Genomic DNA, 26,827 nt, shown 5'->3' with positions numbered 1-26,827 from the left:
CAGATCATCTGTCAACTTTCTGACAGGGCGCCAGGCCTCAAAACTGATCACTCGCCTGAAAAAAAGAGAAAGCTTTTTAAACCAGAGTGCTGTCTCGTGGCCTTCAAGAGTAGCACTTGCCCGTGGGAAAAGGAGAGGCAGGAGGGACAGGGAGGGATGTGAGTGGCTTGGGGATCTCCCCGGGCTGATTTTGTTGTGCTTAACGAAGTGCCCGACCCCTGAGAGCTGGGATGAAGGCACATGGGTTAAACTGATGCAGTGAGCAGCGTCCAAGACAGTGTCTTCGAGATCCAAACTGCTGATCTGTAGGGGAGATCATTTTCACTTTGGGGATTAATAACCTGACCTGGTACAACCGACTTTGAAAGAGTATCACAAACACAGTCATGGAAAAGCAGGGGGGCAATGGAATGAAGGGACATCCTCATGGATCCATCCTTATCCTCACCCTAATGAAGGGATAGTTCACAACAAGGCGCAGAAACTCTAAGCTCAGCCTATGTCATACCCTACAATACTGCTGGCCCCAGCCAGCAAGATAACAGAGGAAATTTTAGCTTCAAAATAAAAGTAGTTTGTCTCTGTTCCACTTCACAATTAAGCATAAACTCTTGGCAACCTTCATATCTGCTCAGGCTCCCAGTAAAACTGCCAGAGCAGCTCGCAGGAACATCTGTAAGCAGAGCTCGGCTGGAAGGGATTCAAGGAAGACTGGCATCTATCAGAGGCAGGAGCAGGAGGCTGCTGGAGCTGGTGTCAGGCTGGAGAACCTCCCCCTGAGCAGGGGGAGGGCGGCCGGCAACCTCGGGGAAGAGGCCAGAAGGAAGAGGAAACTCCGACATGGCCCCGTGGCACCACCCGTGTGCTCTTGGCCAAAGGAAAAACAGCTTTGCAGAGGAGGAGAGCACCAGAGAGAGTCCTCCTTAAGAGAGAGTTCTCTTTAAGAGTAGAAACTACAGAGGAGATGAGTGGAGTGAAATGTGTGACAGTGAGCTGGGGAGGGCAGAGAGCAGCCTGCACTGTAGGGAGGAACAAGCCATCCAAATCCGTGGGGAGCTTTGGAGGAGCCTGGGGATGATGTTTGCCCTGCCCCAGCACCAGGCCAGGCCAGGCCTCAGCACAGCACAGCAGCCACGGCTCTGCCAGGCTGGGAACATCCACAAGCCACGTTTCCTCCAGCCCAGCAGCTCTCTCACCACCGTGGCCAGGCACGTTTGCAGAGCTGCAATAATTAAAGCAGCAAAGAGCTGCTACGGATCTCCCTCATCTATGAGGATGTTGTTTTCCTCTCCACACTCTGGAGAAGTTTCACTACTAAATAGTTAAAACACACAAGGCTAAATCAAGATGATTGAAATTCACAGGCAAGGAGTATTTGAGGTGACAGTATAAAGAAAGGATCACTCTTTCACCCACCGGCTTTTCATTTGATGTGAATCTTAAGTTTTAATATACACAAAATGAGATTTTCCTGGCCTTTCTCTCAGTTGCTGAGAGGTGTAGAGGTAACTCATTTAAAGACAAATTCAAAAATCCCCAAACAAAAGCAACAAACCCCAGCTATACAGACAGAAGTTGCATTATCCACCGCATCAAAAGATTACTGTACTTCAAACCAAAGATGGCTTTAAAACAGTTGATGTGCTGCCCTTCCTTGCAGCATGAAATTACCAAGCTTTCATTAAAAGCCCAGAAATAGAAACGAAGATATTAACAAAGGCAGTGTCAATGATCCACCACAGTCAACATTCCCTTTCTGAGATAAAATAACGCCGGAGAACGGCAGCACAGCCACAGCCTCCCCACTGCAGCTCCACACCAGACATGTTTTCAGTGCTGAGGTTAAATATACACTGAGAGCAGATGCTACCAGAGACGCTTTTCACATCTCATGGCCATCCTTGAAAGCACTAAACACTGTTTAGAAACAAAAAGGAAAAAGCAGAGCTCATCAGGGCACTGCAGATGCTTCAACAACCAACTTGAGTAAAGCATCGATCGATCGTAGCAGCATCTCTGCCACGGGGGATGCCTGGGTGTCGCTCAGTGAAACCTCACATTTGTGTCACCAAAAGGAGCAGGAAGGTTCCAGGGCACAGCCATTGGCAGTGGGAGAGGCGTCTCCTGCCCAGGACCCCCCTGTTCCCCCTTGGCAGGGGTGGGTGCAGCCCACCAGCAGTCACAGTCCTCTTTGCAGGCTGCCTGTGGAGGAGGTTTTGCTGATGATGGAGGATGAGAGCAGGCCCAAGCCCCGAGAAGCTCTGCCTTTTATTTAACCCAAGTGCCCTCCAGCAGCCTTCCCAGCACAGCCAACACCCCCCTTTCCAAACATTCCTGCCAGGGCCCACAGATTACAGGGTATTTTCACTCCATGGCTCTCCAGCCTCCCTTCTCTGATTGAAGGCTCAAGCACCCCTTTCAGAAATCCCACATTTTCAGGAGGAAGGGAGCAGCACAAATACCTTCCTTCACAAAGGACACCAGGTTCCTCAGGGCTCTTGCTTAATGACACCATTAAGTCCAGCATTTTCACAGCTCCCTTGCAGGGGAAGCCCAAGTGGGAGGCAAAGGGAGGTTTTTCTTTTTATAGGAAGAACAATATTTAGCTCTGCAAAATACAGAGGGTTTTCCTTATTTCCTTTCTTCCATCAGGCTCCTCTTCTTGCAGACCCTCCAGCTGATCAAATCTGCTGCTCCCTTTCAGCCTTTTCAGAAGCAATCCCAAAAGCTGAAGGGACTTTGGGTATGGGATGAGCATTTCTGCTGGGATCCTGATTGCTTCTGCACTGCTATAAACCATTCTCCAGCTCCACCACAAGCTATTCAAACGTTCCTTCTGCTGTTCAAATGCTATATACAACATTTCTTAATCAGAATGTCCCAGAACACACTGGGTATTCATCCCCAGCACCCCCCAATATCCAGCTCCAGGCTCAGGTAACAGCTTTGAAAGAACAGGCAGTCATTAATGCATCTTTTGGAATCAGAGCTTTCCCCATCTTTCAAAACCTGGTTTATGTCCCTGAAGCTTTCAAGCCATCTCCCTTCCTCCCCCCTTTTCCCCAGCAGAGTTGAAAACTGTTTTTACTTAATAGGAAACAATAAATGTTCCCTCGGATGCTGCATTGAGTAAATCATACATGCTAAAAAGGGAAAAAAGAAAAAAGATCCTCTTGGACAGCAATTGAGATGTGAGCTCTCTAGGAGATGGTGCTATGTTTTGATAAGAATATGTGTTGAATATTTCATTTACAGGGCAATCCTAGAACTTTATTTAGCAGCATATTGGCCAGACAGCTGTAATTTAGAACATACTGTATTCCTAACAGCTCCCAATTATAAATTCCTTCAGCTTTAACTTACAGTAACCACAGCTCCTTCTATTTTGGAGCTCTAAATCCACCATTTTTCCCCTTCATTCAGCTATGGCATATCAAGAGCTCCTACAGTACAAACACAGCCTTGCTGGAGAAGGGTCCTAAATCCAGCATTCTCTACCCCCAGCACAGCGAGCAGGCTTCCAGCACACTCACTGCTCCACAGACCAATGTTTTACTGGTTTATTTGGGGACAGTGGCCCCATTTGTCAGTGCAAAGCCATCCTGCAGTGCCCTGCCAGCAGCAGGCTGGGAAAATGGCTGTGCACATTCCATCCTCCTCCTGCTGCAACAAGCGCTGGAGATCCTGCCAGCAAGCCTCACGTGTTCAGCGTGGCCCCGTTCTTTGACCTCACACCTATTTTTTTTAAGGATTAAGGCACTGACATGAAAATAAGCAAGCTCTTCACTGGAGGAGAATCAGTGCTCCACGAAGCCTTTGTGTCTCTCCCCAGATCATGAGCTCCTGTGGAACAGCGCCTGTTGACGGCTCTCCCAGCCATCCTGCTGACTTTATCAAATTTCTGCAAGGAACAGAAGGAGCAGATGAACTCTGTAAAAACAAATCTCCTGCCTCCATGCAAATATCCCTGGTTAAGAGGAGCAGAGAAATAGAGCGAGCATGATGTGCGTACGGAATTGGCTCCACAGACGCTGCTTCTCAGCAACTGCCATAAGGTGGCAGTGGGTCTTTAAGGCTACCTTACACCTTCCCACAGCACAATAGGAACGAGCACACCAGTGGGTTTCCAGCAGCTGAAACTGATTAAGCCAAATTTCCTCATCAAGGGAACCAGGCCCTACATGAAAACTTGGGGCTGAGATCACCTCCACTGCCAGAGTCACACAAGGAGAAAAAGCCACGGGGGTGAATTCTGCAAAGCCATAAAGGCAGCCCCCATCTGAGCCAAAGAAAATCAACCCCTTTTCCCTCTCGCTGTACAATCACAATGCTGTTTGTTTTACAGAAGCGCTTCTCTTTGTGCATTCATCCAGCCATAAACAAGCCAGTGACCATTAAAGAGTAGGAGAAGTTCTGCCTGGCCAGCAAGCTGGGCTCCAGCAGGATTTTATGCAGGGAACATAAAAGCCAGCCCAGTAAGCAAGCTGGTCACCAGCTCAGCGCTGGGCTGATGTAGCAAAACAGGCCCAGAAAGCACCGAGGAAGAGTTGGGTTCATAAGAAAGATGGAACCAGGCAATAAACAGGCAAATTACTTTAGGTAATGAAGTGACTCATCATGCAGAATGCCCATCACCTGGGACACAGCAATAAAATCAAATCTATGCCAGTCACCCCTGAACCGTGCTGTGAAAAGTGGCCAGAGGCACCCTGAAGGAAGAGCTGATCTACCTTACAGCACACAGCCCATGATCACAGAGATTTCTGCTCAGAAAGTCAAACACAACAGCTCTGTACCACCCAGTGATTCCAGTGCCGACAGAGCAAACCCCTCGCCTTACCTGTACCTACAGCCTGGCTGGAACATGGCTGGGTCCCCCCACGTGTGAGGGGCCAGGTCAGAGAGAGCTGAGTCCCCCTGCTCCACACAACCCAGAGCTCCCCTACACCTCACTAACAAACACCCAGAGCCAATATAAATGTTTTATTGGCACCTCACCACGCAGCGTGCTTGTACAACAACTGGAGTCAATCGGCTCACGCAGCACATACCTGCTGGTGCTTACACATTCCTTGTAAAAAGCTGGCAACTACGGGTGAAATCCAAGAGCCCAGCGAGCACAACTCACACACTGCCTTCCCCCAAACCCACTCACCAACACATTAAACCCCTGCAAGAAGTACAGAAAAATGTCTCAGCCGAAGGAATAAATGTGCATATTCCCTCCTCTCCATGCCACTTTGGAGGACCTGATGTGGCAAGGTTTGTTTGCCATCACTGGAATGCAAAATAAGTCTGAAAGAGGGGAGTTTGAGTTTAACATTCTTCCACCCTCCCAGAATCCCAGACAGATCTGGAGCAGGTCTGAGCCCCGCGAGGCTCCCCATTAATAACAATTAGCGCCCGAGCCCACGATGAGATGAGACGCAATCACGTGCCTGCCAATATGAAGGCTCAGCCCTGGCTGCAGCCCTGCCTGCTGTCACCTCATGTCACCACCCTGACGTTGCACAGGTCCCTTCTCCACGCCGGCCAGCAAAGGTCAGGATTCCAAACCCCTCCCCGCGGATCCTCAGGAAGCGTTTGAAGCCATCTCGTGTCAGTGGTTTAACTGCGCTGCTTTTGAATCAATTCCAACAGTTTGCACTCCATCCGGCCTCCTGGCTGCCCCAGCCCAGGGCCACGGCAAGGAACCCATGGATTTGCCCTACCTCCATCCTGGCTGCGGGTCCCTCCAGGTCCTGACTCCAGGCCTATCCCTCCTCCAGCCACAAATCCATCTCACTCCATGGGTGCAGCCTCCACCCCGGAGCATGCTCAGTACGGGCTGATCTTCAGCCATTTCAGAGCTTTAATGAAATGTAAGCATAAGGAAGTGTCATTAGCAAAAAAAAAAAAAAAAAAGAAAAAAAGGGAAAAAAAAAAAGGTGCAGGATTCATCCTGATCCGGCCAACCTTCCTCTTCCCATCCTCTTGTCAAGGAGGCAAAGCTCTCACTGCGAGGATCGCAGGCATTTTTAGGCAGCAAGCATCTCGTTTTAGAACAAAAGCAAGGAAAATCCTGTCTCAGGCAAGCCTTGTGCAAAAGGAGCATTTCCCAGTGACATTCAAACCAGCCAATTTGTCACTCTGGGCCTTCCACAAATTACAATATTTTCATGAAATACCATTAATATTATTTTTTCCCTCAACAGGCTTCAAGCAAGGCTTTTAGCTGGCAATGCAAATAGTGCTTCCCAGCCATCTTAAAGCTAAACCTACCCCAGTCTACCCTGAACTCCTTGAAGGTTATTTTAACTCCATTTGCAAGGAAGTTAAACAGCAGGATGAAAGGGAAGGAAAGAGACTGCAGTGCAACACACTTCATGCTACACTCTCCTAAGGACCTGAATTTTAAGAGAGGTTTGTTTTTCACTCATCAGCCCTGAAATTCCTCCATCATTGCCTTGTCCCCTCAATGCAGTAGGACTGTTTCAATGAAGAATTACTAGAGGATTTTTTAAAAAATCCTTCCTAGGTTTACAAACAGCAAAATATGAAAGACACACATTATTGGAGCACACTTGGGGAATAAAGCCATGCATGCTCTGAATGATATGCACATGGAGCTTGACTACTCCTTAAAAACTTGTATTTCCCCACATACTCTTTGCATATCCCCTACAGATCCCTCCCAGCTCACTGAACTACCCCAGAAAGCAAAGACAGTTGGTAAAAGTAAAGCTTTGCCAGGGCAAAAATTGGTTATTCAATCCCAACAAAGCTGGAACATATATATCCTGTTCCTCTTGTTGGGCCCAGGCCAAAACCAACTCTGGATGCTGAAATCCGTGAATTGTACGTGCTCTGCCGAGCGATGTTCGCTTCCGTGGAACACGAGCACTGTCTGCTCCAGAGCTGGAGTTGGAGGAAAATTCAAAAATTAAACCAGTGACTTTATCAACACAGCATTTCAGGAAACACCAGGGTGGCAGCTGAACACCAAACCAGCTTTTTTCCCAAACAGAACTTCCAAGGGAATCGCAACAACGCTACAGCCGTTCTGTACAACGCCACAAGCCAAGATTTTCATCAGGCCCCAGCACATCTGTGCCAGATGCACTACACAAACAACTCATGATGTTGTTCCCCCATCCCTTCTCTGATAAATTCAGCCCAGTCCTCAACACCAAGCCACAGCTTTTTAGCAAATTCTTTGGGCCCTCGGGAGCGCCAGGCAGCCTGGCACGCCAAGCTGCTTTTTACAAAAATATTTTTAGAGCAAAAACATTTGGTAAAGTAACCCAGGATAAACCACACTACTTCAGTGTGCTGAGCTCTGCTCAGACCTCTCCTCCTGCTGAAGGATGCCACCAAAGGCCATTTGGCCCCAGGCTGTCCCCTCCATCCGGGCCCAGATCAATTCCTCCGTGCCACACTGGGCAATCCCAGATACCGCCCAGTGCCTTCATTAAGCACAGATTGATAAACCCTGCCAACAAATTCTATTCCCATCCTCTGCCTTGCCTGGAAATTGGAGGTAGTTTAAAAATAATATTCAGACCATAAAATCCCGAGGCATGTCTGCTGAATCGAGCGGTGTTTGCATCTCGCACAGCTCAAGCATGTCAAATTTGTTTCCTTGGAAACAAAGACCAATTTGCAAGCATTGCTTTCTTCCCTTTTTTTTATTTTATGTAACGAAGACATCCATACCTGCAGCTCTTGCTGATACAAAGGAATTAAAGCAGATTCACCTACCAACAAGGTTCATAAGAGAATTATTAATGGATTTCACTAATGAACCATTGGTTTGCTGCGCTAAGGGAAAACCAGAGCACGTTGCTATTTAAAAATCCCGTTTTTCCTCAATGGATGCACACTCAAGGCATAGCATTTATATTTTCTCCTTGGGGACAGGTAGAGAAACACAGCAAAAGCCAGAGTGATTTCCTTACCCTGGGCTAGAGATGATGGGTCCAGTGGAGGAGCAGGAAATCCTGTCCTGCTCCTGGCACACCACTCCAAAGGACACACAGCTCAAACACACCTGCCTCCAACACAGGCTGAAGAGTCAACACAAGCTTCATAGAAAACAGAAGTGATAACATCTTGTAGATATGTTTTGGCAGTTTTAAGCCCAACTTTTCCCCAAAATGCACAGTAGGGAAGTTGGGAAGCCAGGCCTTCTGTGCAGCCATAACTCTTCCTCCAGACCCACTCCCACCTCCCAGGGAAGGCAGTAAATCCTAAAGCAACGACACACAACCTCTCTGTGAGGGCATGGAACAGGAGGGAGGGCAGAAGTGTCAGAGCTGGGTTATCCACAGGCTCATTTACAAAGGGAGTCAGAGCTCCCAGCCTCCAGAGCCTCTGTCAGGAGCTCAGCACCCTCACAAATCCATCAGACACGGCAAAAAAACGACACGTGAGAACAGCAAATAAAATGATGGCTCCTCAAACACACCCTCCCTGAGGCCTGCTCAGCACAGAGGTCATTCCCAGCACCCAGCTGAGGCTGGGTTACAATCTCTATCTGACAAGGTCACCTTCACATCCAAGAGAACAGAGCTCCAAACTTCTCCTGCTCCTGTTAGGATCACTGCATAGAAAAGCCATGGGAGTTACACAAACAGGAGGTGACAGGAGCAAGAAACCCCTCCTTCCTCCACACAAGGGACAAAGCTTCACCATTCCCTGCCCTGGAGAGTCCCAGAGTTGTTACTGGAACCAATGGCCAGCACTAAATCTGATATAACTGTGGGTGCCTCACACTTCAGGCCTTGGTCCCCAACATTCCAGGTATTCCAAAGGGGCACCAAGCTTGGCAAGGCACCCTCCTGACAGAGCAGCCTTGCTCTGCTCTTCAACAAGCCCACAGTAGGACCAATCACCTGAAGGGCAATCTGTAAACAAAAAGCACCCATAAAAACCCTAAGCACCCATAAAAACCCTAAACCCTGCAAATGTCCAGCAGAACTCCCACAGGGTCTCACCCTTGAGCTTGAAAAATTAAATTTTTTTTCAGTACATTCACTTGGAGAGCTCTCAGCACCATGAGCTCAAGGTTCCAATCGTGCTGCTGTCAGGGAATCCTGGAAACAAATCCCCCTGATACCAACAATGTGCACCCTTCCCCAAGTACTGTAATTGCTAAATTTGATTCCAACCAGTGCCACAGTCTGAAGGAGTTTTGGAGACTGTTGAATGAATTCTGAGGGAAGACCAAAAAAAGCCATCTAGTTCTTCCAGGTGAAAAGCAGAGCAAATACTGAAACACATCTAAACATCACCAGGTAGAAAAGAACCCAAAAGATACATGGTGATTTACTTAGAGATACTGTAACAATGTTTAGGACTTTATAAAGCAAGTTATAATAGAAGATGGGAATAGTAGGCAACATTAATGTATCCACTTTTGCAGATGGGAAAATCAAGGTTTGGAGAATTAACTGCCAAAAATTTCTGGAGCAGCCCTTCACAAATGTGTGGAGCAGAGGAACAGGGTACAGCAGAACTCGATGTGAAGTCATGCTCAGCTGCTGATTTCCTGAGTCACCTCAACTGAACAAGCTGGGCCAGCAAGGAATGTGTTTGGACAGCCCATAAGAGCTGAGTCAAATTTAAATTCCACTGAAGTCTGAGCACCTCAAGCTCCCTTCAATAAAACCCTCCATTATTTAAAAGCAACCAGAAAACCCCAAACCACATAATGTACGTAACAAACACATCAGTATTTTCTCCCTCTCTCTGATATTCCCTTAACCAACATTTTTGGAGGGGAGGGGAAATATTTATGCAGAACAGTGACCATGCAATCACTAAGGAGCTCTTTATGCCCATTGCCAAGTTTGAAAGTGGGTGGATGCCATGTGGGTGAATCTGTGACACCAGGACACAGGCCAGACTCATAAAAGGAGTCAGACATGTTGGAATCATCCAACAGGGGCAATAAATTCTGAGAAGTTCCTTAGAAATGTTTTGTCAGATAACTGGGCTGCAAGTCAAAGCCCCTGGGGCAAGGGCATGAGCTCTGTTATGGGGTTTAATGCAGATGCCTGAAAGACCTGGCAAAGGCTTGGGGGAAAAGATGGGATCACACAAAAGGAAATGTGGAAATAGAAGGAGATGACACCACTTCCTATCAAATTTAACTATTGCAGGTGTGGGAGGGACAACGAGCTGATGGATGCTGAGAGCCACAGGCAGGTCTGGAGACCTCTGAACTCAGGTTTGAATTTGGGGTGACATTCATGGGATTTATTTTAATATCCAAAGCATTAAACCACCCTATTTGCTTGGGTTCCCAGAGCCACAACACTACAACAGAGACAAGGACAGTCTGTGGAGCTCCAGGCTGACTGACAAGCACATTTTGATGCCTCCCCACAGGAAAGCTCTGTAGAATAAAAAATTAATTTTAAATCAAGAGTCACACACTGACTTTGTGTGGCCAGTTCAGGTAAAGTTTTTCAAATCTTTTTTAGAATCACAGAATATCCTGAGCTGGAGGGACCCCAAGGATCCCCCAGCCCAGCCCCCACCCAGCCCACCCTGGGCATCCCTGGCAGCGCTGTCCAAAGGCTCCTGGAGCTCTGGCAGCCTCGGGGCCGTGCCCATTCCCTGGGCAGCCTGGGCAGTGCCAGCACCCTCTGGGGGAAGAACCTTTCCCTGAGCTCCAGCCTGAAGCACTCCTGACACAGCTCCACACCATTCTTCTAGAAGAACATCTCCTCCCCATGTACAGACATGGCAGCAAGAGGCAAATGGTCAGTACACTTTAAAATTAGGCAGTGGTTTCACAACAAAAAGTAAACCACTATTTCAAAAATAACTTCCCTTCAATTCTCCCCCCTTCCCACCCCCCTCTACAAAACCCATTCATTTGCCTCACAAGGAGGCACAGAGCTTCATTTTGTTAACATTTTAAACCGAAGGACTAAGGACTCAAAATACAGTGAAACACTAGGAAGAAAAAAACCAAATAAACCACAAAATGCTGCAATAACAAGCAGCCCTCAGAGCTGTGAACCAGAGATTGGGAAAGATGAACTTTGCAGAATGTCTGCCCAGCAGCCCCTCTCCTCCTCTGCCCACTCTTGGCCACAGGAACCAGAATCTGTTTGGGAAGCAAAGCAAGGGAAGGTAGGATTCCACCAGGGAGAAGTTCTGCACACTGAGAAAAAGACCATTTGCACTGTATTTGTTATACGAGAAACAGAAAAGGGCTGTACAGACTCTCCCTCTCAGTGCTGATCTGCTGAATTCAAATGTGCATCAAAAGTATGATGAAAGTTTCTCCTCCACTCTCATACAGCCTCACCCCAGAGGAAAAACAAGCAAAAGTCATTGATTCTGGTTCAGTGATAATATATAAAATAAAATAAAATAAAATAAAATAAAATAAAATAAAATAAAATAAAATAAAATAAAATAAAATAAAATAAAATAAAATAAAATAAAATAAAATAAAATAAAATAAGCAATAAGGATAAAAAATAAATCCTGAGTATTTCTCTTCTGCAACAGGAAGCCGAACACCAGCCTTGATCACTCCTGAGCTCCAGTTAAACAAACTCAAGGACTGCTGGAGTCAGCTTCCCTTCCTCCAGCAGTTTTGTAAGACATTAACTTGGTAGCTGAAAGCTCTGGAGTTTCACAGGAAAGTTCTCAGCAGCTGGATCAAACCTCAGAGCCAGGCCCAGAGCAGTGCAGCTTCAGTGATGCCTCTGCTGCACTGGGGCAATGGAGCTGCAGCAGGGTTTTCATGCAAAAGCCAAGACAAACCAGCCAGGGGGGCAGAACATGGCCCCCAGAGAATTCCTCCAGGATTCCCTGCCCTGAGCAGCTGAGGGTACAGAGCCAGGCCCCGGGAGCAGAGGGGGGATCCCCACGGGATCACCACAGCACATTCCCTACAGCCACAGCCTGCAGGATGATCCTTCCCCAGGCTCAGAGTGGAGCCCAGAGCTGCTGCATCACCTGGCAAACATCACTCAGCTCTTAGTGCCTCCCTGGTGTGTTCAGCTCTCAGCACACATCCCATGGGAGCTGTGCCTCTGGACTGGGAGAGCACTGGGAGCCACAGGCATGGACAGGGCTGGCTCAGGGCCTTCCAGAACAATCCCAGCCGTGGGGAAGCTCCCTAAGAGCAGTGCCCTCACCTAGGCTCAGTGATACAGTGTTTCAAAGCACAAACCCCCGAGGAACTCAAATCTCTCATCATCCTTTTCCCTCCATGTGCACTCTGCCCCTTTCTCCCACCCAGAAGGTGCTGGCAGCCCCGAGGGGACAGAGGGGACCCAGCCAGCCCTGGGACAGCTGTCCTGTGCCCTCCTTCCTGGCCCAGCTCTGTCAGCAGGCACCTGAGATAAACACAAATGCTTCTGAGCCTTGAGCACATCATTTCCATCCCAGCAGCAGAATTGCTCCCTGGCACTTTTCCATTTTTCCTTTAAGGAAGGAGGAGGGAAAGCCCCACTCAGGTCATGATAACAACACCAGCCAGGTGGATATAAAGGGAATATCAGATACTGCCACCACCACTGCACTACCTCTGATATTCCCCTTTCCTGACATGTGGAAAACCTGCAAGGCTGGATATGTACAGGTCAATACTCTGTGACCTGCCTGGGTTACCAATTTTTTTTTTTTCCTAAGTCCTTTTTAGAAGGAACAGAGCTAAGGGTCAATTCTAAAGCAGCCCAAAGTGCCTGTAATTTCAAACTGCATCTCTCCACACAGAAAAAAGCATTGCAGAAGGTCCTGTAAAGCCCTGCATATCCCTCTATGAATCTAAACATGCCCCATTCCCAAGGGGAAGGAATGGGTATCATAAATCAAAGTTGGGAGGCTGCATCCACTGCAATGCACAAGCAAAAAAACCACAAGTACACACAAATCTTCCTGCAACAGCATCATCTGTGCACAGCAGCCTAAATAACTGCCAGGTGTTGATACAGCAGGACTGACTCTGCAGGGAGGGAAGGAACCCACTCCAGTGATTCAAGGGATTCCTACCCATTTGTTTTTCCCAGGTTCTTACACCTCATTTCAATCCCAGCAATGCTGCCTTGCACTCAGCAGTTGACTTCACCTTCAGTCAGTCTGCTTGGGAGGAAGGAAGGTTGTTGCCATCATTTTGTTTTAAAGAGCTACTTCCCCGTGGATCCAGCTGTGCTGATTTGCACAGCTGCATTGCAACAAGATCCTTCCACAATTAAGGTCAACTCAGCCTGTATCTCATTGAAAAATTCATCAAATATTTTGTCATGTGTTTTTCTAGAGGTGAAAGCCAAATTCTGCAGGAAGAACCAAACTCCACCAAGCTTGGGGCCTTCCAGACTTACCATGACACAAAATCCACCCAAGCACAACTCTTTTCTTTCTTGCCACATAACTGAGAATTAAATGGAGGCTCTGTGCTCACTGCAAAAGCCACATCTGTGCTAAAGGGGCTACCTGAAGATGGGTTACAGGATGTGAATTGATATTACCTTGATTTGTTAGGAAGGATCAAATTGGAAATTAACTTAAATTGGCTCTCAAGGTGAAAGAGGTTGTGTCTACACTGGGCTGCAGCGATGGAATAGCCACCTAAACACAACACTTCTGGCACTGGGGACTGTGACAAAACCATAAAACAAGTGTGGGACACCAACTTACACAGGTTCTTCATGCAGGCAGTTGTGCTCCATTTCCTCTCCCTTCAGCCATTCAGGGTTTGTGGGACCCCTTCAAACCCAGGGTTCTCAGCCTGGTAGAGCCCTGTCCTCTCCAGCCTCTCTGAGATGCTGCCCATGGAGAAAGGAAGGGTCAGTCCTTCCCACCATCCATGCAGGGCTCAAGGAACTCCCTTGGATCCCTTTTTAGTCCTTGGCCTGGAGGAGAATTAAAGGAAATCTCCTGCAGCCGCTGCAGACACAAGCAGCAGCATTTGCCTCCTTTGCCATCCCCACCTGTTTCCCACCTTCCCACCTCCATCCCCAAGTGCCTCCCTTGAGAGGTTTTTGGGGAAGTTTTGCCTGTTTGCAGTTGTTCATTGCACTGATGCCCAGTCCCTCACAGTTCAAAGTTTCCTCTTGTGTTTCCAAACTCTCTTCCCATATTTTTAACTCACACTTCTGTTTCTAATTTATTCTCTCCATCCCACATCTTTCTCTCTAATTCTTTCATACTCTCCTGTTGGGGCAGATTTAAAAATGAGGACCCTGCTGCTGCTTACCTCGAGGTACAGGCAGCAAAAAGGCTTAAATGCCTTCAGTTCAGACTTAACATTTTCCTACAAGCTTAGCCTAACATGTCCTGCCCAGCTATTGATGCTTCTCTATCAAGCACATACTGCATCCTGTCAGGAAATTCAGTTTTGAAGCAGTTGCCCCTATCCCACATGGAGGATGAACTGTTAAGCAAGTATTAGTGCAGCAAAACCAGGAACCCAACGTAAAGACAAAGATTCCTTTGCAGCAAATAATAAAAGTAAAGCTGGTGGGTAAAACAGGGGGTGACACTGACACCTCTCCTTGCTCCCCACAGCCCAATGAGTGCCCCAGCTGCCCCCCTTTAAAAAACCCAGGTTTTACTGCTTCATCAAACCCCCCAAAGTTCATAGAATCATTAAGGTCAGAAAAGTCCTCCAAGACCATCAAGTCCCAACACTCCCCCAGCCCTGTCAAGGCCACCACTAATCCACATCCCCAAGTTTTTGGGGACACAAGTTTTTGAACACTTCCAAGGCAGCCTGTTCCAATTCTTGGCAACCCTGAAGAAACATTTCCATGAGGAAATTCCTCCTGGTGCCCACCCTGACCCTCCCCTGGCCCAACCTGAGCCGTTCCCTCTCCTCCTGTCCCTGTTCCCTGGAGCACATCCCCGGCTGTCCCCTCCTGTCAGGAGCTGTGCAGAGCCACAAGGATCCCCCTGAGCCTCCTTTGCTCCAGGCTCAGCCCCTGCCCAGCTCCCTCAGCCCCTCCTGGGGATCCAGACCCTTCCCTGGACATGCTCCAGCCCCTCAGTGTTGGCAGGACCCTCCAATGGTGCATCCCACAAAACTCAGCCAAATCTGGGATTGCTGCTGGTTCCCTCCCCACTCTGGAGCTCTGCCTGCCCTCCCCAGTGCTCCCATTTGCTTTTGCAGAAGACATTTTCAGCAATGACCCCATTCCACTGGCCCTCCTACTTTCTCTTGCTTTCTTCCATCATGAATCATTAACCATCCCAATTTATCATCAGATAGTTTTATATATATATAGCTTGACTTTATATATATATATATAACTTTTCATATGCTTGAAATTAAAAGAAAAAAGAAAATTGCACTGAACTTCATGGTTGGAGGGTTTTTTTTTTAGAAAAAAAACAAAGCTGCAAAACTATCCCACAGAAAAGTATGAACTTAATACTAAAAAGGGAAAGTCAAATGGTTGAATTTTGAGCCTACCAACCTCCTACCCTTTTGATGTCTGACAACAAAGAGGTGTGAATGCTCTCAAATCACACACAGGTACAGGCAGAACCATCCTGCTCTGGGCTGGTGTTGATGCAGCACAAGCTGCCATGCAATTCAAAAAGCCCCAAAACCAGAGACTTTAGCAAACCTGCCCATACAGCCCAGTCTGCTCGTTTTTAACTCCAAATGAGGGTTACAAAGCACCAGTGTAGAATTGCTTTGGCAGTGTGTCAGATTTCAAATCAAACAGCTCCTCCTGTCCCATTAGAAACCCTCCCACAGGGATATTTTCTAGATCCCATGTATTATGAACGTGTCCCAGGGCACAAGCAGAGTTTCATGGCTCTCTGTGCCACCCACTCCCACAATCCCAACTGAAAATTCCCTCCTTGGCAGGGCTGCATTAAAGCAGGGAGAAGAACCTGCATTACCATGGGGCAATTAGAAACCTGGGGGGAAAAATCAATAGGAAATAGATAGGAAATTTAAAAAAAATTAAATTATAATTAATTTTTTAAATAATCAAAAAATTTATATTAAAATTAAAATATAATTAAATTTTTAAATAAATAATAAAGAAAATAAATAGGAAATAAATCCTGAGCAAGCCAAAGTGTCCTTGCAATCCAAGCCCTCCAGCCACAGCACTTTTAGAGCACAGAGGCTCCATCCTGCCAGAGCCACCAGCACAGGGATAAACCAACCAGCAGCCAGGCACGTTCAGAGGTGTTTTGTCCTAGGAAATCCTCAGGAAACCCCAACAGAGCAAAGCACCAGCAGGAAAAACCTCTTAGGGCAAGTGTGGGATGACAAACCCCGTGGCCAGGCTGGGTTTTTACACTTCCAACAAGGATTTTGGAGGCTGCAGGGGTGGGGCCCTAAGCTCCAGAGCGTGGGAGGGGGTGAGGAGGATGCTCAGAGGGAGCAGCATCCTCCTGGCACAACACAAACCCATCCCCATGCCATGGTGGGATGGAGGAGCCAGGATGCTCACAGGCCTGGCAGGGGCAGGGAAGCAGCTTGAGAAGAGCAGGGACAGTTTTTAAGCACTCTTGATCATTCCTTGGAATAAAATATATTAAAAAAAAAAAAATTGTTCATCGAGCGATTAAAATGTGCAAACATTTTGCTTGGTGTTCCGACTGCCACATTTAATATTTCAAACAACATCCAGGCCAATATTGTTGCTTAATTTAACATAACTGGATCCTGAATGCATTTCTAACAGATTAAACCACAGAAATATCCACATGTTTTAATGAGGATTTGGCACTACTCGGAGCCAAACACATTTTAGCAATATTTTTGGACTACAAATTCTTTCATAAGAAAAGAAAGCCCACTGGTAATGGAGCTGCATTCCCTACATTTCAAGCCTCTTTGGATTTATGTAAATTGAAAATCTGAAATATTTAGTGCCATTATAATTCAAGCAACATCTGGACAATTTTCTTTGCCTCGTAAAAGATTTCAGTCAGCTTTGCAGAGGCTCAGGCCATGTTGCTCAGCAGAATGGCTCCTTTTACATTTGCATGCTTCACTTCCATTCTGCAGTTTCTATGCCAACAAGCATTTGTAACTCTTTAAACAGCACATTTGGAACTGGGGGGAGATGGAAGATTGGAAATGTGATAAAGATTTGTTTATTTTGGGGGGTTTTGTTGATGGTGTTTCCCTAAACCTAAATCATCTTTTCTTTTTTTTTTTTTTTTTTCCCTTATTTGAGCCCTGGAAACCTCCAAAAGGCCCAATAACCACCACTGCAGCCATGGCAAATCTTCCACCTGCTTCAAAATGCAGCAGTGACTTGGTAAGAGGGGTTTGTTCAGTCAATTTGATGTATAAAATGTATATATAAATATATATATATAAATAACTATTATAAACAGATATAAAATGTGTATATATAAATATATATCATCTCTCTCTAAAGAAAGACTAAATAGCAAACACCACAAATTTAAGTGTCCATCTCCTACTGTAGAATCCAGGCCCTAAATGAGTTTCCAAATCCCAAGGAAAAGCAAACAGAGAGAAGCAGCTACAACTGAACTGTCACTCAAAATCCAGCAGTTTGATTTTTAACCAGATTTTTGGAAGTAACTCCTCCCCTTCCTCCCCACCCCCAGTCCCAGACCTCCCAGATGGCTCAAATTTTATATTTAAAGCTCATGCTCAGCGCTGTGACATTACAGGTGCAAGGAGACAAAGGAAACCACAACCATGAAGAGGCACAATACAGCATTGAGAGCAAACAACAGTGATGATCTTGCAAAACTTGGAGAAAAAAAATGCAGATGCAGCCTAGATTGTGAATTCCTCTCCTCCTGAAGTTCCCCACAGGACCAGGATGGAGCTGCCACCCTGGGATACCAGCAAAGGTGCCAAAAACCCCCAGTGAGAGCAGATCATGCCATGGACAGAGGGGAGAAGCTGTTCCCAGCCAAAGGCAGGACAAGGAGGGGCTCCTGAGAGAGCTGCACCAGCAGGGAGCACCCACCAACACCTGGTCCTCAGCTTTTCTATTATTTAGTGACAGGACAAGGGGGATTGCCCCAGACTGAAAAGAGCAGGGATGGATGGGATATTGGGAATTGGGAATTGTTCCCTGGCAGGGTGGGCAGGCCCTGGCACAGCTGGGGCTGCCCCTGGATCCCTGGCAGTGCCCCAGGCCAGGCTGGACAGGGCTGGGAGCAGCCTGGGATGGTGGGAGGTGTCCCTGCCAGGGCAGGGGTGGCACTGGATGGGCTTTAAGGTCCCTTTTAATCCAAACCAGTCTGGCATTCTGTGATTTTCTCATCCATGAGCTGCAGAGGATGGAAAGCAGAGCCCACAGTGATCCTCCAGTGCTGAACACTCAATTCCAGGCTCCTGGGTAACAAGGGGATCCATCAGCCCCTTCACTCCACCTCCTGTGCAGATGTGACCCTGCCCTGATGTGCTGGGAGGGGACAGGATGATGGAAATGCTGTGCAATGATCAATCCTAACCACAGCACCAAGAGAAAATCACAGAATCATTAAGGCTGGGAAACACCTCCAAGATCATCAAGTCCAACCACCCCCATGTTCACCATGTGCCACATCCACGTGGGTTTGGAACACTTACAGGGATGGAGACTCCACCACTGCCCTGGGCAGCCCCTTCCAATGCCCAAATATGATCAACTTCTCTTCCTTCAGCCAGACAGGACACAGAGAAAGGCAGCCTGGGTGCCCTTGGCCAACACAAAATGTTCAACATGAGCCAGCTCCTCCCAGTCCTGCACAGCCATGGACAGTGCAGCACATCAGACCTCATTTCAGCACCAGTCCAGGATTTATTATTGCAAGAAGGGATCAGGATGAGATCCAGGAAAGGCAAAAACCCACTCAGGGAGGAGCAGGAGACAAAAGGACAAGATCATCAGTACTGTGGTGGGGACTAGAAAAGAGTTAATTAATTTTCAAAAGCTGTTTTGTCTCCTGGGAGCAGTAACAACCCCCAGGTCCCAAGCACAGCTCCTGCTGCACAGAGCCATCCAAGAGCAGGAGCAAAGGCTACATCTGTGAAACTGCAGCATCTGAAAGAGGCCTACAGGCCCCTGCCTGGCACATGGCATGCCTGCAGCACGAGGAAGGGCTCCTGCAAACACAAAGCCATGAACACCCACTTTTCCAGTCCTGCCCGTGCCCTAGGAAGGGGCAGCTCCTCCTCTGGCTCAGCTCGGGCCTCTGGTGCTTCCTGCCACGATTTCCCAACCTTTGCCATTTCAAAAGCCCTTCTGGCAGCCACAGCAGTGCATGGAGCTGTTACAGCAGTGCACGGAGCTCTTACAGCAGTGCATGGAGCTGTTACAGCAGTGCATGGAGCTCTTACAGCAGTGCATGGAGCTCTTACAGCAGTGCATGGAGCTCTTTCCCAGCAGTGCATGGAGCTGTTTCCCAGCAGTGCGTGGAGCTGTTTCCCAGCAGTGCATGGAGCTGTTACAGCAGTGCACGGAGCTCTTACAGCAGTGCATGGAGCTGTTACAGCAGTGCATGGAGCTCTTACAGCAGTGCATGGAGCTGTTACAGCAGTGCATGGAGCTCTTACAGCAGTGCATGGAGCTCTTACAGCAGTGCATGGAGCTGTTACAGCAGTGCATGGAGCTCTTACAGCAGTGCATGGAGCTGTCTCACAGCAGTGCATGGAGCTATTACAGCAGTGCATGGAGCTCTTACAGCAGTGCATGGAGCTGTTTCACAGCAGTGCATGGAGCTATTACAGCAGTGCATGGAGCTGTTACAGCAGTGCATGGAGCTGTTACAGCAGTGCATGGAGCTGTCTCACAGCAGTGCATGGAGCTGTCTCACAGCAGTGCATGGAGCTATTACAGCAGTGCATGGAGCTGTTACAGCAGTGCATGGAGCTCTTTCCCAGCAGTGCATGGAGCTGTTACAGCAGTGCATGGAGCTGTTACAGCAGTGCATGGAGCTGTCTCACAGCAGTGCATGGAGCTGTCTCACAGCAGTGCATGGAGCTCTTTCCCAGCAGTGCATGGAGCTGTTTCCCAGCAGTGCATGGAGCTGTTACAGCAGTGCATGGAGCTGTTTCCCAGCAGTGCATGGAGCTCTTTCCCAGCAGTTCGTGACTGTTCCATCCAGGCTCCCCTCCCCACGTCGTGCACAGGGAGCTGCCCACGGCTCAGGGCCCTGACTGCTGTAAATTGGAGCATTTTCACCTCCCTCAATGAACTGTATGGGTGTGTACTAGCTGGAAATACAGCTCCATCTGGGAATGAAGAGACTGAGCCTAAAATACTGAAATCAACAGCAGCTTTTGACAGACAGGAGCTGGCCACAGGGGTGTTTCTGTCTGGGAGAACGTCCTCCACGCCATGCACGAGCCAAAGGCACCAGCAGCAAGAAAAAGCAATCCCTATCAGCTACAGAATGAACCAATCTGGGCAGGTTTCTGCTGCAGCCCACTCCTACACCTTCCCAAGATGTCTGAACAGGGAGAGGAGAGAGATCTCACCTATTAAGAGGAGGGAGAGTGATTTGAAATCAATGTTTGGCAAAATCAAAGTCTGTGGGGACTCGTGTTAATGAATTCTCCTGCTGGGTTTAGGATGTTTAAAGGAAAACAAAAGATTGCTGCATGCAGGGCAGAGCAGGTGAGACCTGGGGAGGTTGTTACACACCTGCTTTTATATTCCCTAAGCTCCCCCTAAGCAGGAGAGGCTCCCTGGCCTGTGCTCAGGGACGCTCAGGTGATGAGCCACAGTGCTGGGTGGTGTTGAGATGCCCCTGCTGTTCTCCTGCTTGGGATGGCAGCTCAGAAGTGGCTGGAAATGCAACAGATGATCTCATGTGCTCCTCAGCTAATGTCAGTGCCCAGGGGCCAGGGGTCCTTCCTGCCCAGCCTTCCCCCAGTGGGTCCCTTACGAGATTAGGCAGCAGCCAAACACGACAATTCACCATTAGCTGGACTAAGTGCTACGGAGAGATCATGAAAACCAATTAACTCCTGCCCTTCTCTCTTCTGTGATGGATTACACTCTGCTCCTTCAGAGCAGCTTCACATGAAGGGAGAGGGAAACACAGGAGAGACAGGAGGAATTTATTCCCAGGTGGTTTCTCGTGTGGACACACAGGAACTGCCTCGTCCCTGCAGCCACGCTGCCAGGTGAGCAACAAGCCCAGATGTGGTGGTGCCAGCAGCTCCTCCTGGATCCACAGGAGATGAGCTCCACCTCCACTGTCCCTGGAGCCCCACCTGGATGTGCTTGTGGGGACATGAGCAACAAGCCCTGGTCACTGCACAAGGCTCTGGGGTTGGCACACCGGGGTTTTCTCCTCCTAAACCCCACTGGAAGCACAACCATCCCCAGGCTCCAGCTTTTTACCTATTTCCCAAAGCTTGCTGGGATAAAAGAGGAAAGCAAAGAGGAGATGCAGCACTGCCCTGATGCTGACCTGGGGCTGGAGCTCTGGCAGTGCTCCCACACCACCTTCCCCAGAGCAGCCCTGGGATGAAAAATAAATGTGTTGAGTGATAAAACACAGAACTCCCTTCCCCACCCAACGCACCCACCAAGGCACTCATTTAGCTCTGAGATTCATCACTGAATATTGCATCACTTTGGAGCCTTTTAAGGAAACATTCCAGCATTTTCCCACATTAATCAGGTAACTTTTTTATAGTCAGACAGAACTAAAAATAAGCAAGATCCAGGTAGGTGTCAGTGAAAAACTCCAGCAGGGAAAATCCTGTCCCATCACACCTGTAAGGAAGGAAGTCCTTGCCCATCTGCAGGCACTGTCCCTGCAGACAAACACAACCAAGCCCAATGACAGCTCTCCCATTAATGCTGGATAATTTTAGGGTCTCAGCTACAGGCAGTCCATCTCTCTAGCAAAATCCTACCTAAGACTTGCACTATCTACCACAGCAGGCTTGACCCCGTTTTCATATGCAGAAACAAAAAAAAAGAAACAAAACAAAACCCTCCTAATCCTACAGAACCCAGAGCAAATAACACTCTGGGACTGTGTGATACCACCCTATTAAATACAAACATGTTCCTACAGTAGCTCAATGATTTTAAGCATTCACCATCTTTTCATTTCAGTTTTAAGCACTTTGCCTGGCAACTGTCTGAAGGGCAAACCATTATGGAAATAGGAAGACAATTAATTTTCCTTTATTCTGGAAGAGAGGATTATTGGAATAAATAAAATAATCAGCTTAAACAAGAGCACAATTCACAACTTCTGAAAAACAGAGGACAGGTTTCTTTCATTTTCCTTTCCAGAGAAATGATTTCCTGGGATGGAGGTTGCAAGGGAAGTGCAGAAGTTTTGGAGTTAACCTTGGACTGCTGACTCACAAATCCCTGCCTCCATGCCTTCAGCAGGAGGAAGGCTGGCCTTTCACTCTTAGAGCCACTTTATATATTTATTTAATATAGCAAATCAGAACAGCCCCCCAAAAGATACAGAGGCCATTTCCCAATCTCATTTGGACCAGAGGTAAATCTGAAGCAGCCACACTGGACACCAGCCTTTGGCAGCACCACAATTAATGGTTAAAGGGGGATCTGACACCCTGTGACATGCATGTACACCTCCATACATGAACTAAGCTAAAGGTATTTCACTCCCAAACCCCAGAGGGAGAAGGGGCCAAATGGAAGAGAAGAGCTTTCAAGTTCATATTAGCAAGAGATGAAATTATTTACTGAGAAAAATTTGGGGTATCTTGGTAAGAACTGTAGAGCTCTTTCTGGAGGACTCCTCTAATAAGCAGAAGGAGTTATAAAAATAGGATGGAAAGTGTGGTTCAAGGTTGCTACAGCCTCAAAAAGAAACAGAGATAATAGATGGAGGCACAGATTCCCAGGAACACTAAGGACTGTAGAACTACTGAGAAATCAAATTGATGATCTGGAAAATAACACCAGATTAAGAATGATCAGGTTAGTGGGGGCTCCTGAAGGAGCAGAAGCAGGAGAAGGCAGACTTGCAGTGTGATGGATTGTGAGGAGGCAGGGGGTGAATAATCCCCACAGCCCAGGGGTGGGGGTGAGCCATGTCCCCACACAGGACAGTTCTTCAGCGCTCCACATCCCCAAGGGAAGGATCTCCTGCATCCAGGAGCCCATCCAGGAGTGTTTCTGGCAGCTCACAAATCTCAGCCTGGTTCCAGGATCCAGCACTGCCTCCCTCCAGCAGGAAGGGCTCAAACTCTCCCTGTCCTTCCTCCAGTCACAAACTCCTGGTGCCCTGGCACAGCCACATCCCAGCAGCTGAAGGAAGAGTTCCTGCACATCCCAGCAGCCTGTGCTTCCCACAGGGAACAACCATTCCCCATTTCCTCTGCTTCTCCTCCAGCTGCACTGTGGCAGCAAGTAGGTCACAGACCAGGCAGCTCCTGGAGAATCCCCTGCAGTTTGTTTCCTCTCCCTTCTTCTGCCTTCTTGGGTTTTTAGGAGCCACCAAAGCACTTCACCACCACCTTCAAACCCCATCCATCCATCCATCCATCCATCCATCCATCCATCCATCCATCCATCCATCCATCCCAGATCTCTCCCTACAGCCCTGTCTCCTGCCTCTCTGCTCTCTCCCAGCTGTTCAACTCCACCTCTCCCCTGCAGATCCTCAGAGCAGGACCTTTCTTCCATCTTTCCCTTCCCACACCCATATTTTCCCCAGCATGAGGTACCCCTTGCACTGCTTCTCTCACCCTCAGAACCCTGGATGTCCTCTGTGCTGCTCAATGCATTAAACCCCATCCACCACAGGAATGGAGTTCTTCTATAATTCCACATCTGGGTTAAAAATCACAGCTCCTTCCCCTGGGTCTGTAACTTCACTCACTAATCCTCAGGGAAAAAGGGGGGTAAGGGGTCCCCTTTGCCAGCTGGTGCTTTCAGGCTTCCTCAGGTCTCCTCTCCATGCAGGGCCCCATCAGCTCCAAGGATGCTCCAAGACCCTTCCCTGCTTCACTCAGGAGCCTTTGGGCAGGGACAGCACTGCCAAAGGACACAAAACAAGGATGCAGCAGCAAGGACAGAGCCCAGGGTGTTAAGGAAGCCAAACTTCAGCCATAAATTTGATTTCAAAATGGCCAGGAAGGCAGAAGAGCAGGAGGTAAAACTCCTCTGAAGGTGGAGAAATGCTGTGCGTGACAGCAAACCCTCCCACACAGCATCATCCCAGAGAGGATTCACCACAGCAAATAATTACAGGGCTCCTGTCATAATATCTGCTCTAAAAGGCATTGCCAGTTGAGTCCAGGCTGGCTGAAGCAGTTAGAAGGGAGAGAAGCAAAGCCACCAGGCTTTGAAGTGGTCACCATTTGGTTATTAGAGACTGGGACCTGCATGCTGTGCCTACCCAGCAGTTACCTTCTCCCCCTGGGATTGCCAAGGCTGCAGGAGGGTTTTTCAGATACACCTGCAGGATTCATCTTGTTCTTTCTGGTTTGAACACAGTCCTGGGCTGATATGATACCAAAAAGGTGAGCGAGTCCCAAATTCAGGTTTCAGTTCCTCCATTGAACAAAGCTGGGCTGGTGGAGAAAGAGACAAAACTGGCCACACAGGCAGAATTTTTCACACAAATCTAAAGACAGGAATGTGCAAATTTAAGCAATGAATCCTCCTGCAAGGTCCAAGTCACCCATCTCAAAGGAAGCATCCAGGAGTCCCTGCCCTGCATGCCCTGCAAATCCAACACCCTGCACAGGACACAGCTCCCTGGGATGAGGGATGTCCCTCAGCTCAGCCACACCAGAGTGCTCAGGGTTGGCAAGGAGAGAGAGGGGACCTGAAGACCCCTCTGGCAAAGCCCAAGAACAAAGCCACAAACTGAAATTAGATTTGGTTGTAGCTACTGTTTCCCTTCCAGACTGACCAGTTCCAGGGCTTGCTGGAAAGGAGCTGAATGTCTCCCTGGAAGAGAGGAGCACTGCACAGCAGGGAAGCAGCTCTGGGATGAGGGTGTCCCAAAAGCTGCTCTGATGCAGAGGCATCAAGTCCCCGGGCTTGGTAAGGCTGAAGAACAGTGCCCTGTGCTGGGGACTCTCCTCAGCCACTGAAAATAGCTCATTTCCCCCATTCTGCCCTAAAACAAGAAGAGGGGGAAGGCCTTGATCCTCTGGCTTGGAGCCAAAACCCATGGCACTTAGGAAAGTGTGACTTTTGTCCCTTTGCTGAGCCTTTTCCCCATTCTGGGACTGGAAACAGGAGGAAAAGGTTTAAAGCTGGTCCAAACCATTTCAGGGACAAACCTGATTACTCTTCCCAGTGAGGGTGAAATAAAAAATGAGGTGATAGATCCAAGCTCCCTAAAGTCACCCTCTGGAAAAGGGAAGGACAGCAATGACCTGCACTGGGGGACAGCCAGGGCCCAGCACCTCACTCCAGACCAAGGACAGTCCTGGTGTCACAGGACCTTGGGCCCTGGGCTGCTGAAGCAGCCCCCACCTACCCACCTCAGCCTGAAGTTGCATTTTTGTTACACCCTGATCACAGATTTTTACAGTTTCCTTATAACTTTCTTGCTTTCAACTTGGCTTCTTCAAAAAACTATTTCCCAGTTCCTCCACCAAACGTGTTTTTAAATAGAATTTGATCATTTTTCTCTGAACTAAAGCCCCTTGTCATGGTGACAGATACATCACTGGCATCAGTTAAAAACGTGAAAGAGAAAATCCTCATCCACCACTGAGAAACAAGCAGCACCACTGAATCCTGACACAACCATGGTGCTCCACAACACGAGTCTTTGTTCTCACAATCATCTCCCAAACAATATTCTGACAACATCCTTCCCTATATAGATTTATATTGCTATATCTCTATCATTTCCCTCACGCCCATCAAAATGAAGTTATAATTAACCCATCATCAATAGAAATTACAATGATTTTGAAACAGCAAGAAACAATCTATTTGCATTTGGTAGCTAATTATTCCCCCTACGCACACAGCCACCAATGTTCCCTAAAACCATCCACAGAACAGACAGTCTGTGCTAGCCAGAGCTTCTGGAAAGGAAGGGAAAAGGAGGGACTAAGCAAAAAAACCTCAATGTTGGGGTGGCAAAATTTTCTTCAAATCCGCAGCATCTCGAGCTCAGCCAAGTCTGTAATAGAATCGCCCTTCTGAACTCATCCAGCAGTGTTAGAATCCACCTGGGTATCACATGGAAGCTGACAGCAACCTCAGGACGAACCTAGTGGGAGCCACTGACATTTGCTAAATTATTGAATTATTATTCCCTTCTTCACACCACTCCAAGGAAACACGAAGCCATTTTCCAATAAAAGCCGTTGGACATAAATTTCACACCAGGAGCGCTCCCAGAGCCAGGCAAGCCCGGGAGCTGCAGTTGCACCCGTGATTATCCCCTCCTCAAGGAGGAAGGGTGTGCCCTCCTTGCAGCCACACAAGTCCTGGGGGACGCCCAGGGGTGACCTCCAGCCCCTCCAGCTCCCACTCACCCCGGCCAGGTAGAGAACAGAACAATGCCCTGCCCCACCCCCGCCCCCACGCCAGGCAGGTTTTGCTGACAGATCACCTCCATTTCCTCACCATCCCCAAGGATTACAGCGATCCTTGTAAGAGCTAAAGACACCAGCCGTGGTCAGGGAGCGCTGACTCGAGCAGCTCCAGCAGCCTGACAAAAATCAAGCCACCCAGGCTTTTCTGCTTGATGTCCTGGGAGCCCCAGGTTGGCCCTCCATGGCTTGTGCTGCGATCAGAGGAAGCTGATAAAAGCTCCAGGGATGGTAAATCACATCCTCCTTCACCCACGCTTCTGGAGGCGAGTAGGGAAAACACTCTTCGCTCATTAGGAACCATCCGAGGTTTCCCTTCCTCTGGGATGCCCCCACAAAGCAGGGATTGGGGAGGAAGGGGCTCATTTC

The 26,827-nt window shown here is 48.2% G+C and overlaps 1 protein-coding gene across 7 annotated transcripts in view; it reads right to left on the bottom strand.

The window, feature by feature from the left end:
- EHMT1 (euchromatic histone lysine methyltransferase 1) overlaps nucleotides 1-26,827 on the bottom strand; it is a gene marked incomplete at its 5' end in the record, with an annotated part of 120,501 nt that overhangs the window by 72,989 nt on the left and 20,685 nt on the right. The gene's annotated exons all lie outside the window — the stretch shown is intronic.

This window comes from Fringilla coelebs (assembly GCF_963513975.1).
Source record: "Fringilla coelebs genome assembly, chromosome: 21".
Classification (NCBI taxonomy): domain Eukaryota; kingdom Metazoa; phylum Chordata; class Aves; order Passeriformes; family Fringillidae; genus Fringilla; species Fringilla coelebs.
The sequence above is the reverse complement of the archived record's forward strand: the minus strand, read 5'-3'. Positions and strand labels throughout refer to the sequence as shown.